Source organism: Tribolium madens, unplaced genomic scaffold (assembly GCF_015345945.1).
Source record: "Tribolium madens isolate multiple individuals breed KSU strain unplaced genomic scaffold, Tmad_KSU_1.1 Scaffold_20;HRSCAF=117;Tcas5.2_LG4, whole genome shotgun sequence".
NCBI lineage: Eukaryota > Metazoa > Arthropoda > Insecta > Coleoptera > Tenebrionidae > Tribolium > Tribolium madens.
In genome coordinates this window covers 9,164,946-9,186,981 of record NW_025400985.1, presented here as the reverse complement: position 1 = coordinate 9,186,981, position 22,036 = coordinate 9,164,946, and the positions used below count along the sequence as shown (strand labels likewise).

Genomic DNA, 22,036 nt, shown 5'->3' with positions numbered 1-22,036 from the left:
TGGCCGAGGCTCCCACCCTGACAACCCCGGAGCGGTTGCAATTTTTCCATGCAAATACTTTTCAAATTCCAGATATTAAATTATTAAATGGCTCCAACCGCATCGAAATTAAACACAGAAACACACGGCCTAATTAAATTATATCAGCTACCTGTATCGCTTAAGAGTTACGGCGGCGTCGCGACGCAAAGAGCCGACGCAAAACCCACAAAAACTCATCGCAATCTGGTTGCAAACACGCTCAGTTTGTCCTGAGACGCGCGTGTGAGTAGATGTTGTGAAACACCGGAGCTTGGCAACAAAGCAACGTGCTTTAGCTCTGTGTGGCTTTTAGTGTTTTTAACGTGAAAGTTTTTGGCAGATTTTTTCGCACACAAGGGACTAAACCAAACCACATCAGGACTGTCTTAAGGTAAGTTGCAATTTTTTATTTAAACCCAAAAAAATTGTACACTATGGAGCTTCTCTCAATATAAGCTTTCGGATGAAAACACCTTCTCTGAACTTACTCTAGATTAACTAAAACATTTTTTTTTAAATACGCACACATTTGTAATTTCTGTAATACAATGACAACACTCCATGCTACTTCCGCCAATGTTTTGAGTTAATGCTAGGTTGAAATTTCATCTTTTTATAATACGAAACAGCATTCAAGTTTTTTGAATCTCTAGGTAGCTTTCTTATTAATGTTTTTATTTACAAAAATAAAAAGTGATAAGAGAAAATAATGTTCATTATTGTTGTTCTTCTTTCATCTTCTTATTGCGTAATCAAGAAAAAAATAGAATAGGCGGTTTACATCAGTGGTTTGTAACAATTCTAGTTACAACTTCAAATAAAATAAATAAGATCAAGTTGTGTTAAGTTGGTTAAAATCATTTTTATCTAAATCCCTAATACTTGATATTGCGGTATTTATTATATTGAAGTAATATGTCATTTTGGATTAATGATTTAATGATTAATCGGTTACAAGTATTTACACACATGATTAGTAAAAAACTCTAATTGGAGATAAAATGTGGATTTCTAATCTGGAATTTTTGCTTGAAGCGTCGAAGTTTTAAAAAAGTTTGTAGGCCTATTTTGGGTCAAACTCAATGAGTTGAAGGAAATATAGGGCATTTAGCGTCCCTAACTGGGTTAAGGATACCGTGTGAGAGCGCAAAGAATGAAAATGTAGCACCGACCTGAAGTCAATAAATACGTTGACGTTTTAATTGCACAATTTTATGCAGCGTTGCATTTAATTGCTTTAATTAATTCCATTCTAAGCACATAAACGTATATACATAATTAAAAACGATTCCATTATGTGACACGTATCCACGTATCGTTTTCCCATTCTTTATTTATTAATTCTCGTCTATACCTCGCTTATTGTTATAACGGCGAATCGGATTTAATCCGATGAAACAATTTGCGGCGTTACATTTAATTAGTGCCTATACTTAAAACAAGAAAGTGTTTATTTTGAGGATTAAATTCATTTCAGCTTCACACCAAGATAAATAATTAATTAGCGGAATTAATTGGAGAGATACGTGCTATGCTCTAGAAAAATAGCAAAATTTATGGAGAAATATTGGCATTTTACTTTGCATCAGGATAATTTGTAATTAGTACAGAACTCACGTAAATTTGTAACGATATAGTTATCGTTTATTACCACAGTTAATTGCGTTGCACTAGGTTTGTAATTAAATTGCTTTTCGATAATAAAATTGTGCTAACTTACCGTATTTCCTAAGCAATGACGACAAATTAGCTGGACTGAAAAAAATCGCAAAATTAAAATGTGTTTTTAGTAATGTGATTGTTGATTGTTCATGCTTTTAAAATGAAACCGAGCGTAATCATGATCAACTACAATATCAAGCATTTTAGTTGGGTTTCAGGCAGTGTTTAAAAATATATTGATAGTTTTTAGTATTATTTAGGTAATTTAAGTATCTATATGTGTCAGAATGTAAAACTGTAGTGTTTATTGTTTTATGGAAATTGCTTGGCAAGTGCCGTTAAGTAAAGTAACCATTAAAATATTGTTAAGAACATTTATTTGTTTACAGTGACTTAATTAAAAACAAGTTCTTTTCAAATTATCATATCTTTATTGAAAGACATTAAGACTGGAAGCAGACTGTGTAAATTGTATTTATCAACAAAGGGGAAATATATTTGTTTTATTATCAAAGAGTGAAAGATTTATTTAAGCTATTAAATCCTCCGACACTACTTCTTTTAAATGCTCTTGACCGTTCCCATTCGGTCCGTTTTGTGCTAGAAGAAGAGAAAAAGTTTATTACATCAAGAAGGGTTAGTTAACTTTAAAACTTTTTGGTAAAAATTTTGGCAGGAGTCCTCTTCCACCAGATTAAAACTCTCAATTGCCTAAAAGTCTCCTCTCTCCCTGTCGCCTAATTTAATTTCTCTAATGAAACGGTTGGATTATTTTGAATACAGTCGAAGAGAGCACTCACATCTCTCGTTAAAGTTTCAAGTTTCCGGACCGGGGATGTTCTGGCCGCCGCCTGTCTTGATTATGAGCTTCAAGTTGGCTCGGCTCGTACTTCTCTGATTGGCACAAATCCTCGCGCATCCCGCTGGGGAATGTTTTAATCAGTCTCACACCCCGCTGCTGATTGCTTGCCCTTGCCCGACTTCCCGCACGCCACTGGTGTAAATTAATGAACGAATGTGAGCTACCCTCCCAGTAATAACGTCATGATAGTTCGTACATTGTCGCTTTAGGCCGGAAATGTAGTTATTTCGGCCGTCTTACGTTTTATATTTGCGTCGAGCAAAACACTTTCAGGTAAGGCTAAACGTCGGTTTTGATGGAAAACGTGATCCGAATGGTCAACGTGTAAGGGGGCTCTGGTGGCGCACGTTCGTACGCTGCTGCTGCAGGAAATTGAACTATGGAATCGGTAGAATGGGGTTCGTAATGAAGACGACACTCATCTAAAGGCCGGTCGAATGGATGCTGTTGGCTCTAATCAACGGGTACAAATGAGACGACCCTGCATACTTCTTCAGCCTGTGATATGGAAATTAGAGCTGGGAGAGCTTCTAAAGTTTCATGATGACACAATGAGACAGGACAAGATTTCGGATCGAAAAGAAAAAACTTGCACAAAGAATAGGATTCTTAAGTAAAGTGATATCGAAAATGGAAATTTTACCAACAAGATGATTAGTTTGTAACACAATTCATTAAGGCAAAAAGAAATGATGAAACAAAAACCACTTGACACTAACGTGAAATTTGGAATTGTATACAAATTTAGACAAGTAAAAATTATTGTTGGATGTAGCTAGCATGAGGAGATATTTTTGTTACAAACTACATTTACACCAACAACAAAAAAGTAAACAGTAGGTAATGGACAAAAAAGATCAAAAACTGTCAGTGTTTGTCAGTTCCCCACGCCAGCGGGCGGTTCCACCACGGGTTGAAAAATTTAAGTTTTAAGAATTAAAGTGCAATGTTGGCAATAAAATCATCAGTGATATTTTTATTATTCATTACGAACACTTCGACAGAGTGTTTAAAAAGTGTTGGACCCACTCTCGAATGGTGGTGATAAAATAACTTCAGCTAAGAATAAAAATAAATTTTAATTTTCTTTTCAAGTTTTTTTTGAAGTGTCAATTTCCATATTGTCATGTAGGCATCTTAGTTCTTTTGTTTTTGATTTATAGGATTTAATTTATTGTTGAAATTGATAGTTTGTTAAATGTTTTGTACACGAAAAGACAAAAATTAGTGATTTTTTTCAACAGGTATCTGTTCAGTGTTGCAAGATCTGCCGTTTCTGCTAACTAAATTCAAAATTACTTGATCTAAACGGCCAAAAACTTAATAAATAAAATGACGATTTAGTATAGTAGGTAGTGACAAAAAATAGTTTTACACCTAAAATTTTTCCTGAGCTTTGAAAGCTTCAGTAGGACATGTAGAAAGTTGCTTCAAAGACCGAGTTCCAACGAGGTAGATATTTCTGTCTCTACTAGATCATGGTTTAACTGTTTCGTAATGGTTTGTAGTGAATATACAAAACAAAGTTTATGACTATTGCTTAAGTTCTTAGGGAAAAATAAATCACTTACTTCACTTATGTGTCAGATGTACTCTTATCATCGTATCTTTTGTATAATTAACCTTGCAGGAAATTTATTAGCACATTAGCTATTTTATCTACGTTAAATCATATAGAAAATATTACCCGTACAAACTGCAGAAATTTCTTATTTTTTCTATTTCATACATGTAGGTTTTTCTACTTGCCCTAAAAACTTAAATTAGCTAGTCTGTGCTTGAAATAATTGTAAATTGTCGAGATAAGCATTCACTTAGTATCGTGTTAGAGGATGCCAATTAAGGACTTGACAACTTGTTTCTGTGCTTGACATAAAATTACTCATACTTTTTTCAAAGTTTATTACTTAAGTGAACATAATGTGTGGCTTTCTATCTTGGACTTTTAATTTGCTTGTAGAAGTGAAAGTAGTTTGTTTCGAATCAAAAGGGTTTTTGACTTTAAATAATCTTTTTTGGTCCAAATACATATTTGTAGAACAGATTTAGAAGGAGACAGAATATCCGGAAGCTTTGTCAACTTAATTTTTCTTCGGATTGTCGACCGGAGGCGTAGTCTGTCCCTGGACGAAAAACGAGTCTAATAATTTTCCTCGTATCTGGATTAAGTTTGATCAAATTCGGGTGTTATGCGCCGTCACACGGCCAACTCCGATGTGAAAATGAAATAAGGCAACATTTTCCTTTATTGGCATATCTGTTCACGTCTCTTCGTGCTCGCAGGGCACAAATTGGTAGTGTGTGACGTAACGTCCGCCCTTTCGTCTCTCGTTGGACTTTTTCAATGCATACGCACGCACAAAGCTCCAGTAACAAGAACCACAATGCCTTCTGAAAAGCTTCGTTATCGGTTCTGAATGACATTTTTAGTGGCGGCCGTGTGACAATGGTGAGTTCGTTAATGTTAACAAGCGGCTGATTAACTCTTGGTGATTCCATGCGGGGAAGCATTCACAATGCCATCTCGTCCACTCTAATTAATACCTCGGAGAACGAACGTTACGGATAATCGCGCCACGGCACACGCGAGGTACTCCCGGTGGGCAGTTCCCACTAATCTGCGTTTAGTCAAGCTTTTAGGATTTATCAGGAAATACAGGAAAAAAACAAAAAACTGGAAAATGTTTTTTTGTAAAATCCATTCTAGGGCGTATCATTGATCTATTTTGAATATGTGGTTGCAGTTAAAATTAAAGTCTATTTTGTGGTCGGCAAGCTATCGTTCTAATAAAATGTAACAGAAGGTCGCTCGAGACGGTCCAAGTTGCGGTTGTGCGTCAATATTAATTCGAAGTGGTGCTTCATAAAAACACAAGTCCGTGGCGTCGGGGGTGTTCGCAATCGATATTTTTAATTTAGTTAAGATACTTAATCCCTCCGTAGGTAGGACGCGTAACATCCGTGAAATTGCATTAGGAGTGCTGTGGAATTTTTCAATATTTTACGTCCTGTCCAGGCGATATTTCTCTTATTCGCTTAGTAGCACAGAACGGCCTCTCTCTCGCTTATTCAATTTCGCCGTTTCAATTCCGAAAACTGGAAGGTCGATCTGCTTTTATCTCGTCCATCAGTAATCACGGGCAACGTTTAGCGGGGGCGGCGAGCCTCAATCGACAATGGAACCGCCGTCACCAGCGGCGCGCCGAATATTATTTTTGCCGGCTGCATTGAAGCGATTTTTGAGGAACGCCTCTGGGGCTTCGCGTGGATAACGCCGCCGCCGCCGAGGTGTCACTCAGTGCCCCATCTCTAATTGAAAAAGGTGTCGCTGACCGCCCGGACGACAGATCGCGTTCGAATCCGCGTGACAGCTCCTAGATTGGAAATACAAGGACGAAAATGCCGCGCGGAGAAACTACAAAGTGGATTTTATCGACGACACGACGATCCCCTGTGTCAGACGAGCCGAATATCGCTTGCACTTCAATGATGAAGATGATGATGGGATGCCGGCGACGCCTCGGCTCAAGTCATTGTTGCCGGAAATGGAAAACTAATAAAAAGCCTTACAATGAAAAACATTTTTAAACAAAATGTGGATTGGTTTAGTAGTTTGAAATGTAATTATTACTTTTCTAAATAAGCTTTCGGAAGAAGTCAGAGGTAGTTGGCCGTAACTGCAGCGAGTGAAATATCGGATCCATTATTCTAGCCGGCTTTAGGGCCGTCTACAAAGTTGCAAAGCAGTGGAAACGTCCAGGTATTCTTGCAGCTGATCTATAATAGTGTCACTTTGATGTGGTTGCGGTCATCGGAACAATACAGGGCATCGGCCATTAGGGCATGCAACGTAGCCGTTCGACTGTCCGCAACACTTTGCGAGTAATGAGCTTTTCACGTCCGAGCTTTTCTCATTAGTGTAACAGGGCCATTCGCTCGTTAGCACGGCAGAGCACAGACAGACGAAGCCACATGCCATTTCATTAGTACTAACAAGACCGGGACAACCCAACGACACGCCGAGTACGACCAAGCAAGTCTTCGTTTGGCAAAAACCGTCATTACACAACACAATTGACACTCGTTAAAGTCATTAGCGATATCTGGCCGTTAATTACGTCGAGCTGACACTGAAATATCGCGCGATTTACCAATAAAATATTTTAATTAGAGGCATGCAGCTGTCAAACGTCCAGATTGGAAACTCCCATCGCTAAATAAAATCAAAATAACCGCCGAATACTATTCAAGTTTTATGTTTACTGCATATCTCGAACCAAGCATTTATATGTTTGTAAAGCTCATTTAATTGGAGAAAATGTCTAAATACGTAAGCCGTCCTGTATGACAATTACCTTAATGGGCCGTAAAAGAACAATAAATTTCAATAATTGGCGGTAGTGATAATAACGCAGCAACAATTGTACTTCGATATACGAGCAAAAAACAACACGTCGAATTAAAACGGAGCTTAATGGTTATTTGTCGTCTTAATGGAGTTTCGCTAGAACCACGTCAATACCGCTTCGGAAATGCAGCAGGACGTTAAAACACGCTCACATATGGCCGACTTTTTGCGATACACGCCTAAGACTTTCTACAAACCAAACATTTTATAAATATATGTACGAGTACTTCGATGGAAATAAAAAAATGCAAAAATTTTCAAAATTCACTTCATTTTATCTTTTTAAACAATAAAATCCGAAACTTGTACTTTATTTCAAATAAATTTAGAGGTCAGATTAGAAACATTCCAAAATCTAACTGCTGAGTAATCCATCATAAAAAGAATACACACTACTGTCTATCATCGAGGATGTGTATGCACAATAAAAGCAATTCTAATGGAATCTGAACGGCAAATAAAAGAATCAGTCTGTGAACTATAACGACCCCTCTATAAGACTTGCCAAAGGAAATAAACGATGTGGGATATTATTTTATTTTTCGACAAGTTTCGTTTATTACAAACAACAACAATGAATTACGATTTTGTTATTAATACATAGCATAACTAGATGGGGAAAGAAAGCGTTTCAAAACTTCATATTTGTAAAATTGCACAAATCTTTACAGTATTAGTATTCCCATATTTTATGTTGCAAATTGTAGTTACCGTCGTGATAATCTTCTTTGAGAAGGAAGTTATGATGCGTTTTTCTAGTAGTTTGATAAAAGTAGTTACTCAAGTTACAATCTTGTTTTGAATCAAATCATAATTAATGCATGTCACGATCATTATTATGACGAAGATGAACTACTGATGTGTTTGATTAACACATTAATGATACATAAATGCAATATCACAGGTAACAAAATTTTGCATTAGTGTGGCTAGCACAATCACGAGAACGTTTGTGCTTTTGTTGAATCTAATCGAATAAAGATATTTTGATATGTTTTGGTGCTTTGTTCGCAACTATCACGTGACTAAAGCTAATTAAAATCTCGCTTAATAGTTGACGAGACACATGAATGGAGGCTCGGAAACTGAATAAAAACTGGGTATAAAACCTCGCTATAAAAGAATAGAGGCTTGGTTTTTTAATTAAATTATTACCATCGAATTGATTTGTCAATATTGTACCGCCACGCTATAGCGGCTGTTAATTTAAAAATTTAATTATTCCACACACGGGTACTCTTTATTATTTCATGTACAGATCACATCGTTTTTTTTTGCCGTTCGATTTTTATTGAATCAACACCAATCGACGGAATTTCAGATTCAACAAGTTTAATACAATCCGATGAATTTGTCGCAGGAGAGTTGCAATGAGCGGATGAATATTTAAAAGATTACGATTAGTGGACTTGAGTTCATTCAAAAATTGCCATGTATAAATTGTTTCCTATCTCTGAGCTTATTACATGCCTTTCTAACCCCTACTGCAGGAAAGTAATAAACGATGAACCCCTGCTGCGCGGCTATCTGCATTCGTTGCGTTATTGACTTTTACTCACAAAAGTTCTCAAGAATCCATTACCGCAATTAAAGGAGAAATTCGAGGAAATACTAATCAGATATTGCAATCTCATTACTTTGGTTTGACGTAAAGATTAATTGGTAGCAGTACGTCTACTAGGGGCACCAATTTAGGACTGCATACGAATTTTGTATATTTTTCCCATATATTTTCCCAATATATTTTCCTATATACATTTTGTACAAATAGTACCGGAAAATTTCAAACAAAAAAGTACTACGTTACTATTCAGTTTTTATTTGATTCCTTTCAAACTAAACTCCATCTGAAGTGGCACGCATATGCCAACGTTTAACTCAATCATTAAAACACTTCTTATAAACAGCGGAAGGTATGGTTTTCAGTCCTTGCGGCGAATTTTGTTTTATGTCTTTTATGGATTCAAAAGCCTTCCTGGCGCACTGTCATGATGCAAAATCCCAGAGTTGTCTTTCCATAAATCTGGCCTTTTCCAGCAAATATTTTTTACAAACATTTCAACACAGCTAAATGATATTACTTTAAAACTTAAGTGACGATTTGCAGTCAGCATTTCTTTGATTTTCATTACGTTGTGCATCGTCTTTGCTGTTGACGATCGTCCAGAACGAGGAAAGTCGGTGAACTCTTTGCGGCCCAATTGAAATGTTTTGTACCAATAATATGCTTGTGTTTTTGACATACATGTGTCCCCAAAGGCTTTTTGCAAAATTTTCTGAGATTTACTACACGAATTTTCGTTGGCAACAAAAAATTTCAAACAAATTCTCTGATCGGTTGTGGAATCCATAAAGAAAAATCGCCAGTCTGACTTAACCACAAGTTTTGATAAAAACAATTTTAAACAAAGCACTTGACCTATAGAGGAAAAATTTGGCTTGGTAAGAGAGTATGATTGTACCAATATACTTGACAAGAATTAATAAGATATCTTCTACGTGAACTCCCGACACTTTTTTTACAGAGTAGTATTTTCCACTTGACGTGTGGTACAGTTGGGGCCATTTTTGGGTACCATAATTTAAAAAATTGTGCTCTAAAACTCTTACAAGCTTCTAATAGGATTGAAATTTATTAAGATATTAAAGTTTACTTGATGTTTCATATTTTACAATAAAAAAGCTCTTAAGCTTTTATTATATTAGACATTATTCAGCTCTAGTCTAATATACAGCGGCGGACATATTTTTTCTCTAGCTTCTTTAGTTTTGGCACAATTTAAGTGCGAAGTGATCCAGAAAGACTGTGTCTGTTGGTAACAGATTTTAAAATATTTTTATTAATTTGAAACACTGCAACCAGCGGATACGGTTTTGCTTGACAAATACTTGACGTACAACTCCTTAAGATTGTTAATCAAAAGCGCACTCCAATGGTAAGCTTTAAAAATTAGAGTCACGATTGCCAACAGATTCCAGTCATTGTGGATCACTTTGTATATTTCACATGAATTTCACATTGTCTAGTTATTGGTTCTGCAACTTTGTTGTAGATACAAACTGGAAAAAATATTTTCAAACTTTGTTAAATGGATTAACTTTTGGACTGGCGTGGTGAAAAAATCCTAATTAAACTGTTGATTTTTTTGGGCTTTCCGAACGCCGCCGTCTCTTTCCAGTCGTTTCGGCGTAAAATGCAATTCTCCTCACCTTCTCAGCGATTCGGACAGCTGAAAGATTTCCAATAAACGCGCTCTACCCAATTTCCTCGTTGCCGGCGATATCCTCCACCATCGCACGTTTGTTGCCCAGTTAAATTTAACTCTGCCTTCAATTTCAGATGACTTTCGCGATAAATGCGATTTAATTGTTTCTTTGGGATCGTTAGACACGGATCTGGGAGAGCTCTCTAAAAATAATAACAATAATCCCCGCTTTAATTGCATTGTAATAAGAGATACTAATTTTTTGAACGTGACTTGGGGAACAATGCACAGACGGTTTCGTTATTTAAAGATAACAGTAATTAATCGTCGATTTTTTTCGGATTCGAACAATGGGAGATTCTCTCCGATGATGGCATTTTTGGTGTGTCGTCTCATTAATGTCAAGTCCGGGTCGTCTTATGAAGTCGTCGTAATTGCTTCGGTGTTGAAGACGGAAGGCCGTGCCATCTTCGACGATATTAATAAAAACCAGAGCAGAGGGACGCACTTATTGCACATTATATGAAGAACATAAGCATATTGAAAATGCCAAGGCTCGACTTATCTATCTGCGGTCTCCAGAAGCAATAACGTATCGACGGGGGGCAAGAGGGAGCCTATTCTCTGGACTCCGGGTTTTAAACGACTCATTATAATCCGGTCGTGAACACTTTGCCTTTATTAAATTATTGCACTGAAACCTCAATCATATACTGGGTGATCAATTTCAAAACATACTTCGGGATAATGTTCGAAATAATTTACATACTTTGGTAACCCGTACATCACAGCAAAGCCCACTGGAGTTAATGCCCGATTAATTTCAATCTTGTGCAAGAATGTACTTGAACGATTCAGCCCCCCGCAGAGCCAACGCTCTTTATATATATACCTGGGACACATCTTGGCGAATATGTGACTGAGCTTAACATATATTAGCGAATGGAGAAAGAAGCGGCGACCAACGCTAAGCGTGATTTAAACTTGAGAATAAGCTTCTTACATTGCGAATCAATATGGGAAACCTGCCGGGACATATTCTTGTTTATCGCTGATGCAAAAATGCCATTAGCATGTCATGTACGAACACACAAGTAGATTATCTCGAGTTTTGTACAAAAGGACTATGAAATAATTAAAAATTTACTTACTTTGTGTTCTAAATTGTTTTTTTTAGTTCCTTGTGTAGTAACAAGTATGTTTACGCCTGAAATTTAGAAAATGATATTTACTTGTTAATTACTTGTTAAAACAGTGTATAAAACAGGATTCAAATTATTACATCTTTGGGCTCTGCCTAACCTGAGCTCTCGGAGTAATGTAATTTCGAGCTCGGTTGTAATAAACAAATAGGTCCTTAGTCGAATAATATAGTCAGAATAGGATTATTGGTAGCTGCAATTTTGATTCCTGCAACTCAAAAAGTTGAAAAAGCTTAGTTTTCGGAGTTTTCCAGAGTTCGGAGTACATGTGCCTCTTGGTCAGTACAAATCCAATAAAGCGTGTGTAGGGTCCTGCGGGTTTTCGACATAACATTTGCAAATAACGAGCCCACCGAAGCCTATGAAGCTGACCTAAGAATGTTAACGACATGTATACTGCATTAATTACTCGCGCACTTGGAATACTTGGCGCGATTAAGCTTAATGTCGGATAATGTGAGCCTGAATCGCGTAATGAATGACGTTACTTAGCTGCCTGCGGTGGATGGTGCGTCAACATCCCACCCGCTCTAATTATAATTACACAACGTCTACAACAACCCTTAATGCTCTCGCCTTGCATATACGTACATACAACAGCGACGTGTTTGGATTTATGTCGGATTGTTATTAAACGAAAAACGTTAAAATAGCGTCGATTCTTCCGAGTAATGAACCAGACGAAGATTCCTAGCTCCCACTTGCTTACAAGGCGGAGGATCAACTGGGTTTCACGGAATTGAGACATTTATATCATTAGATGTAGAGATGCAACAGGATTATGATCATTAGTACAGAGAATTGAGCAACACCCAACCAAATTAAAATTTTGATTTAATTTATTGTCTAGTTTTAAATAGAAACATGATTTGACATAAAAACTCGGAAACAGCTACTTTACACTTTTAAAATGTCGTTACACACTTGAGTAACTTTACGAGTATTTTATTTGAAATTAGCAAAAAGATATGACTTGCAAAGAGCACAAACCATTACTTAAACAATCCATTAACAGGCATTTATTTATGTTTATGTTCTCCGCGACGTGTTTGTTCGATTTGTAAGTTTTGCTCGTGTGTACATAATTCTTTATTTTTTAAAAGAAAGTGACACTGAATGACCCTTGCGGGATTTCCTTCTTTGAAAAGTATACAAATACATATGACTGTGTACTAATTCAACTCATCTGGCACATTGTGTTATATTATTGAAATAGACCTGTTTGGGAACAGGAACACTTGTTATAATTATTATAATTGTGCTTAATGTGTTATTGTAATTAAATTTAACAGTTTTGGGAAAATCAACACTTGATGTGCTTATTTATGACGGCAACATTGTTGGTAGTATTTTATTTTCCGTTGGTAACCTTTCACTTGAATTATAATTCAAAGTAATGAGTGGAGCTCTTTACCTGAAGCTATTATGCAATTTTCTAATTTGCATAGTTACTATACGTGCTTGTTTATAGATGCTTCTCACATACAATAAATAACAAGATTTAATTACAATCATTGTCGTGAACGATTCTTAAAGAGGTCTCTGCTTGTTATTTCCTTTATAGAATCGTGTAGATTCTTAATTAGCCAATAATAATAAATGACTGTTATTATTTGCGGTCATTACTGAATACCCACAAGCACAATACATTGTGAGTTTGATGAGATCACGCCGTTTTGAACTTGGTATTCTTTGGCATTTACACAGGAAGAGAAAAAGATGCAGGACATCATTAGAACTAGTCTAATTAATCGAGAATTCCTTTTATATACATGAGGCGGTTTGCAAATGCTCGTGCGTTTTATGCAAATGGGGAAAGCAGTGGTTTCATTTATTTACCACAGTGGCGTGCTTGGCGGAAAAATTAAAAAATGAATCAAACTTAACTCAGTTTGCAATTGCTTGTGATCAAGTAATTTAATCAAGGTTTGTTGGCGATAGCGTTAGTGGTTGTTTTGGGTTGTGTTATGACTTCGTTGTTTGTACAGTTTTGCAAAAAAAAACTGTGTTCCGTTAAATATTTCAAACTTGGTGACAGCGTTAAGTAAATATGTTTGCGTGGTTAATTTATGTATGAATGTTTGTCGCAAATGGAGTTCAAAGTGTTCAGAAATGCACATACCTCGAATAATAGGGATACATGTCGAGGGCCGTGGAACAGTTGCATTGTATGCTTTGTGCCCCCTTTGCGTTATATGCAAACTGAGGTCAACCGTTTTATGACATGCATAATGTTGTATTGAAAGTCATTAAGTTTTGTTTAGCAAGTTGTATTGAGTATTTTGTCGTTGACGACTCAATTCAATTAGACTTTCTTTTAGTTCGTTGACACCTAAGATTAGCTAATTGTTAGTGTTGACACGGCATCGTGTAACTAAAGCTCGAGCTTTTGCGTGTAAGCCACTGGAGTCAGACACCAGAATACAGCAACGAGAGATAATTAAGCAAACATCCTCCAAGAGCTCAGTATTCGACTCCATGCACGCTCCTTTTACCCCTAACCAGACCGTCAGCTGCATCTGCCCACTTTAATTTAAACCCGACAATAAATAATTTCGTACAACGAAATTTAATAATTTTCAAAATTGCTGCTTTCGCTGTTTTTAAGCCGCCTCCGAAAAAATACACTAACGATATTAATTAACAAATCTGGGCCGATAGCTACGCCGCATTAATTTTTATTTATTGATAACAAAACAATTACAATTCACACTGCTCAAATGAATAGTAATAACACTGTAATTACGTGATTAGATTTACATATAAACCTAAACTTGTGTATTCAAACATCAATGTATTGTACATTTATTAAATTAAATCAAATGTAAGCTTGTGAAATGACAATAAACACATAAACTAAACTAATTTGGGTAAGTTTGCCATAATGCAGTGTTGGCGTAATTACTGACTCATTGTTCAAAATAGAAATAGAAGAGGTAATTGTTTCTTGATGTTAACAGTGAGAAAAAGAGAATAATTAGTTTAATTACTATGCGAAACGTTTATGAATTAATGCTTAAACCTGCCGTGGATTTGTTAATCTTTGATCATGTTTACACTTGTTAGGTCTAATAAATTTTGGGTAACTCAAGCGGATAGCTAACTAGGTTATAACCAAATTATAAGATTTTCATGTACGTATGTATAGCATAGAAAATACATCATTTAATAATTAAAAGACGTTTTACGAGAAAACTCTTAAATTACTTGTTTATTTGTGTTTGAATTTTGGGACCGGCCAATGAATGGAGGTAGGTTTCTTTGCAAGCATTTTTGTTGAGCAACATTTGGGCAAAGTATTTCCTCGATAACAATTTGAAAACCACCTGTATATAAATTCCCTTTGAATATTTTGCCTTTAGTAGAGCTCAGCGTTGTGAAAAATGTAATGCGGTAAGGTGCACTATACATTACATAAAATAAATAGTATCTGAGAAATGGCTGCGGTCGGTCAACGTTTGGCGGGCCGGGATAACCTCGAGAGTAGGATGTAAGCCAGTACGACATATAAGTGAGTGAACACCAAATAGCTTTTTCTTTGAGTATAATTTCTGGAAGGAAATTGAGAAAATCTTTTATATTTCCCTTTTTCATTCTCTTTAGGCCGATCATTTTTCATGCCATCTCCATCCGATCTGGCGGCGGTCAGCCCGGTCCAGTTCAATTAAGATGGTGGCGCTCCGCGGGGACGGCGAGCGCTTGCAGATATATAGATGATATCCGCAAGTTACCGCAAAATCAACGAATGCCTAGTGTGTTTTAATCAACAATCCATTAAGTCGCTTGGAAATGAAGGTGTTGGAGCGTTTTGTTTTTTGACACCTTCGAGCAATTTATCATTTTAATTAGTTCTGGGACGGATTTACGCTTAATTAAAACGACATGAGAGTCTTAGGTGTCTCTTTTTGAGAAACGTATATCCGCCGAAATGAAAAATCTCTTAATCAAAACGAAGTGCATGGAAATTGAATATGCTCTAAAATTACTTTCTTTTCGGTTGACTAAGTTTGTATAAGAATTTGAAAAATCTGAGTGGTATATAGTCGCTTCTTTAGCGAGATACAGTTTTCAATTTAAGGATGTAAATTAGTTCAAATTAAATCGAAAATATGGATTCTTTTCATTCTGCAAGCGATCTAATTAAGATAAGGCGAGGCGCTGTAATAGGTTGGCGTCGAGCGAACCCTCCAGCTTATACTACGGCGAAGGCCCGGTGTCGTCCCTGTCAATATACACAGAGAGATTTATTTATATTCATAGGCGACACCCGGCACGTTTTAAATCCGTCACGCTGAACATTTCCAATTAGGTTCTCTAATTTTTTATTAAAAAATAATTGCCGACATCGATTCCTATCCAGTCAACATTCTTTCCCTTTTCATCGTCATCACTTTGATTACCTTCTAATCGCCGGTGATAGGTGTGCGACGTGTGCCGTAGGATAACCATAAACGGCGTCGAAATTTCCTGCCAGCATAAAATAACAAACAGTGTGACACGGCTACAGGTGACAGCCTATAAAATCAACACAGAGAAGGCCGGAGTAGGGAAGCCTATGCGCGAACGGGGATAATGGGAGATTGAATAAGAACGTAAGTCGGGGATGTAGCGTTGCAGCTGCTGGAGACAGTAGGATAACGGGACAAATAGACGGCCCGAGCGGGACCTCCGACGAGGTTTCAATATCGCCCGCAAATCCTCAAAGACAACTTGACGCGCTACCACCCCATATTAGACGAGAAAATATAATAAAATTAACGGACGTTTTGCCGGCGTTGTGGAGAATTCAAGAACCTCGAAAAGGAAGACGAAAAATTTTAAAAAAGTTAACATGCTTTTTTGGACAGATCCAATTTAATACAAAATAATGCAAATATTCTAAAGAATTCTTCTGTGATACAATATGGTGTTCGGAAATAAAGTTGATATTAACAGATTTTTGCGTAGAAATCTTGTCTCTGTTCTTGGGTTTTCTCTCAAGTTGTCTCGATTTGTAAAAACACTACTTTTCAAGCTGTAGACACCGTTTTTGTCGCGAATTCGTCATTCCGCTAAGCGATTATCTTTATGTCGATCGCCTTAACGGCCATTCCTTCCGTTAAACTCGCCATTGTCGTTTTTTCTCTTCTGGGATTAGCGCGTGTCGGTAAGCGTGGTCCATTTTTGGCTTAGTTTCGCGCAGTTTAACGGTCAAAGCTCGACACGTCCGAGGACCAAACACGGATGCTTTGTCGGCCATCTCTTATATGGAAGGTCGTTTCCGAGAACTAATAAAGCCGTCCGGTAATTGACTGACAATTACGCGTGTTTTATAGCTCACATCGATTTATGGTCGAAGCCGTTTGGTATTCGACGTCTAAGTGAAAATTTTATTATTTCGATATTGAGTAGGTCTCGCAGCAGGAGCGGCGAATTTGCGATTAGGAACAACAATACAATAGCTCGATCCATATTCTGGCTCTAATTAAACTGGTGGCGTTGATGTTGAGCTGGAATGTATAATGAACTCAGGCCGAGACTGTTCAAGGATCGCACCCTTAGAGAAACCAAATGAAGCCGATTAAAACGCTTACTTTGAAAAAGTCAGACTTGTACCGGAACTAAATTAATGAGGCTTCTTGTTTCCGGAATTATTGAGATTGTTGAAAACGAATTCGTAAATAATCCACAATGAATAGAAATTGGAGAGTGTTTTGATGTATTACAATGTAACACACTTGCAAATAGTGCAAAAAATACTAAAATCTTAATTGCTTTCCGAGATAAGAAAATCATTGTTATTTTTCTAACGTTTAATAGCTTTTCGATGATTAGACAAAAGTTTACTGTGGCAATAGCATCAGGCAATTTAGTGAACTCTAAAATTGTAACTATTCAGCTAGTTGGGTTTTAAAAGTGGTGCTCTTTTTGGTACATATAACATATTTTCAGTTTTTTTATATTTTTTCCCATTTAATAGCCTTATGCGAAATTTTGCACCTTGGGGTCACAGATCCCGTGAAAGCTCCTCGGCATTAGTCTTTGCCACCCTAAAAGATATATGCAAACTTAGAATCCGGTCTCTTGTGTTTCTTTGTACAGCGAGCCATAAACGAAGTATAATGTGTCTCTATTGGCACCATTGAGTTTTGGTCTCTCGAATTAATTCAAGTCTAAGCTGTAACGAACGCGAGTTCGCCCCATTAGCAATCACTAACGACAGTCATAATCATAATCGTCATCGCATTTGGCAGCGCATTTCAGATTTGTGCATCGGGAACATCGCCAAAGTGAAAATTGTAATGTTTATCATTTGTCTGGTGGGGGTCGTGCCTTATTTATCACAGGGACGATAATGCTGTGTGTTCAGCGAAGTAGATTCCTTATCGGTCCCTGTGCACTGCACTTTATGACGAGGAATGACCGAAACGTGCCCCGACCCAAGTCTGGGGTTGTTTCGCGCTAATCTGCGAAAGTGGTGCACATATAACCCCCGCACGTGAAACCGTCCAACACTATAATTTTACCTAATTGGGTTATGATTCACGGTAATGGTCAACTGATACCTTACGTATCGAACCAAGTGGGTTATTTATGTTGAGCCAAAGCCGTATATTGTCAGACTTATAGTGCAAATATGAGACCTCTAAGTCGGGAAAATTGGATTTCCGAGGGGCTTCACATTTTTAAATTAATCACAAGGAACGTCACGACAGAAAATTAAATTGGAAAAGTGACGATGACAATGTAGCATTTTGGTTTTCTCAGTCCACATACAAGTTTTGTATTCAAATCACACTTGAAATCATTGGCTGACCAGTCGAGAAAAGTAAAAAATTGTTAACAATGTTGATGTAATAAGGAATTTTAGATAACAAGAGCCTGATCAAGCCTGATTGAAACGAACTATTCTGCTGCACTAACAGGGGCAATAACAAGCTTCAGACATGATTCACCTACTCTGAACTTCATTCCAATTTTTATAGCATGGTGTAAAATACATATTAACCGCACATAAAACTTGCCATAAATTCGCAGTGAGTGTAAATGAGGGTGTTTAGTGATCCGTAATGGTCAACGATGCATTTTCCGCCATTTGAGCTACCATTTCGATTCAGAAATTTCCATGATGATTACTATTTGCGAAAAGAATGTCTAGTTTGATCCCGGCTTTGCTGGACTATTCCACAAGAATCAAAGCGTAGTCGTTTAAGACGTTCCACGCCGTCGCATAAACATAAACGTCCTTTATTGCCCCTTTTATGAACAACCCTCGGCAGTCAAATTTAATTTAAAATGTCGCATAAAAATTGGACGCAATATAAAAAATAACCGGATACATTGTGTCTGCGTGTGTGCGTCTTCTCCTTCTATATATGGTTTTATGAAAAGCGGCCAGTTTCGTAACAACGTGACGGCGAATTTAAAACGGACACATTTACCAAAGTAAAAGAGCAGATTGCTTTTTTATGAGTGTATTTATTTTAAATGGGACAACGGGATTTCATGTATATGAGACGGGTTTTATGGCGAGGTGGACGCTTTCGAACGATGCAATATGGGACGCTTGCTCAAACCAGATAGGTACATCTATGGCATTAATCTGCTTATTTTTATTTTCATATAACATGGAGAAATGAAATATAAATCAAAATATAGATTTTATACGTTGCTAAAACGTAATTGCAAGAAATGTGTTTTCTTCAAAAAATGACTAAAACGTTCCAAAAAGCGAGTCCAAGAACCAAGAACATCTAAAAATCCCAGTAGATTTCAAAATATGTAGCATCATTTTTGGAGTTGCTTTTTTATTCATTTATTGCAGAATATCACAGAGTAACTTGCTTTAATATTTACGTTTATTTGACTGTTTTGACTACTAAAATTTATTTTTAAGTTTTGAAATGCATAAAGACAAAAGTTGTTTGTAAACTGTATGTAAAGCATTTCATGCCGAAATGCCCTTTCCGTGCTGTTTAATGTGCTTCGTGAAAGTTGACATTTCGTTCATTCTGTTATTTTGATGGCAGCTTCAAGTTTTCTTTATTGGATTTGTTGCAGTTTCCGTCCAGCTCTGATTTATTGCGTTTTCTCTTCTGTTACACTAATCCCTGTTTTCGGTGGCGGCACCAAAACTGTTTGCTTTGATTTCATGTTTCCTCGCTCTTGTTACAAGTTCCAATTAGAGCCAGCCACCTCTAACATAATTAGACCGGGTTTGTAACACGACCGCGTCTGCGGCAACAATTTTGCGCTGCCGTTGACGTTTTATCTGCTACGTAATGAGACATTCAAGCCACAATCCGATGACGTGTCATAATTCGATATAAAGCGGCGACGGTTTGTTTCATTTGGATTTTATCCCGGCGCCTTCGCCAACCGGCAACGATTTTCAGTGCAACAGGTATCCAGAGAGGGGCGACCGGGGTAGAATTAGACCTCCACGCTCGGCGGTGATTAATAATTGCCGCCCCATCCTGGCCTCAGCTACAGGCCCCAAGCCCTGATACCGCTATCGACGCTTCACAGTTGTGGTCCACAACAATTAGTGGCATTTCGTCGCCGGATATAATTATTTACCTTAACGAATTCAGAAAAATAATTTTCCCGCCTGATGAGCACTTGTTCAGTGCGAATGCGGTAAAATTCTTTCCGAAAGAGTTAAGTACAAGCTTTTTTTTAACGTATAACTCAAAATTAATAAAAAAAAGATAATTAAACATTATTTAGTCATATACTATTTGGTGAGTTGGTAGCCCTGTCCGTTACTTTGGTTTTATGCAAACAAAATTTAAAACAGTAGTGCCATTTTCTTTTGTTGTAATTTTGTACGTATATAGGGTCCGCCAGAACTCGCGCCCCAGAGAAAAATGCCATGTAAGGTAAAAGACACCAGGAACATGGAAAAAATGTTAAAAAAAATTTATCTATAAAAATTTAGAAGTTATGGGAGTTAAAATTTTGCACTTTGACTCTATTTATTTCTGTTTAATTTTCCATTTTTTTTTTGCTACAGGCTATTAGAAGAGGAAACAAGTAAGCTATATCCTAAATTGTAACTCTGTTCAATGTTATTTGTGGCTTTTATTGGCAAAATTTTTGTACCTTTACTAAAAAAATGTAAAAAAACATATGCAAGATCATCAGTATCATTAAATAGACATAAAAAATGTAAGATGTCAAAAAATCAATGTCAAAATTTTTGACAGATAGAATTTTTTAAACATTTTTTCCATGTTCCTGGTATCTTATCTTACTTGAAATTTTCCTCTGGAGCGCGAGTTCTGGCGCACTCTGTATTTCTGTGAAAATGAGCGGCAACCAACACAAAAATTGACTTGTCTTAAAAAAGCCGATTAAGGTATGGAAAAACGTACCAAAATACCAACCGTATAACGCGATTTCTTCTTGTTCTTCTTGCGGTGCGAGAAAAACGTTTTTCCCATACATAATTTAATAAATGGAAAAATTTTGTTTCCAAGCAATGAGAACAAAAACAATAAAAATTATTTTCAAATAAAAGCACTACAACCTATACCCACGAATACATTTCAATGAAAGGTTAAATAAATCGAGGTTCTAAAAGTGTACCTAAGCTAACAATCTGTTAAAAGCTTCCCGCCAGAACTGAAACGGCAACGCGTAATCAGCCATTTCTGCCAGCAAGATTCTTCCACAATTTTTCGTAGTCTCAATATTTTATTTACACAATTAAGATTCTTGTACAGCCATAATTTTTTTTTTGTAAATCTTAACGCGTGTCCAGAAGTAATTTCAACATTACCTTTGATAAAATTTAAGTTTCCGTGTGGTAATAAGGTATAATTATTTTTGCATTTGCTTCAATGTATGTGTCAGTGGTGACGAGAGCCGTCGTCTGGCGTTTCCGTTTGGTTAATTATTATCGAAAGTGTGCTTTAGAAAATGGCTGTTAAATTTTGCAGATCCGCCCCAAGAGTTCGTCGCTATCTGGCCCCGTCCAGGCCGCCGTTAAAAGCAAGAAAGAGAGTTAAATATTTGCGAGATGACGGGAACATTTGTCAGTGAGGCTCAGCAAGTGATCAGCTTGTCGCCGTCTCCAAACAGATCCTGAAACAAGCAGCCCCTGTTCATTATGGGATTACGCCACTTTGACATTTAATTATTTAAAGTGAAACCGTGGGTGGCGCGATGGAGACTGCGAAAACCCGCAACCAATTTATGTGAGAAGCCGAGGCCGGAGTTAATACCGACAGAACTGAACTCTCATTTCGGCTAAAGCTCGTACGTCACTCTCTGTCTTTCTCTTTCTCGGGCTAAATTAAATAAAGTCGGGCTGTATCTGATCGCTGGCCATCCAATTTACAGATCGATCACGTCGGACGTCGTTTCTTGTCGTTGCTGCTTCCTATACTTGCCTATACTGCCCCATGAAATATTTAACGGGTGCACACCAATCTAAGGAAGAGCGCACCACTTTGACGGCATTAGCTGACGAACGCTCATTTCACCTAAAAGCATTTACTTGCCCTTTCGGACACAAGACCCCATGGTATAATACGTTCCGGAGAGTCCCTTTTCATCAAAAATTTTAAGGTTGTTGAAGAAGGCGCGCTTTATAGTGCGATTGATTTTAGCTGAAAACCGCGTGCATTCCTGATGCATAAAATCAGTTTCACGGTTTGTGATCGCAACGCGAATTGTTAATTATCGCTTT

The 22,036-nt window shown here is 37.1% G+C and overlaps 1 protein-coding gene across 4 annotated transcripts in view; it reads left to right on the top strand.

The window, feature by feature from the left end:
• Positions 1–244: 244 nt before the first annotated feature.
• Positions 245–22,036, top strand: part of LOC123004659 (LIM domain only protein 3-like) — a 54,787-nt gene continuing 32,995 nt past the window's right edge. For all 4 annotated transcript variants that reach the window (XM_044398019.1, XM_044398020.1, XM_044398018.1 and 1 more), the window contains exon 1: positions 245–412. The gene's annotated coding sequence lies outside the window, so the exon portion shown is untranslated. The remainder of the gene's footprint in view (positions 413–22,036) is intronic.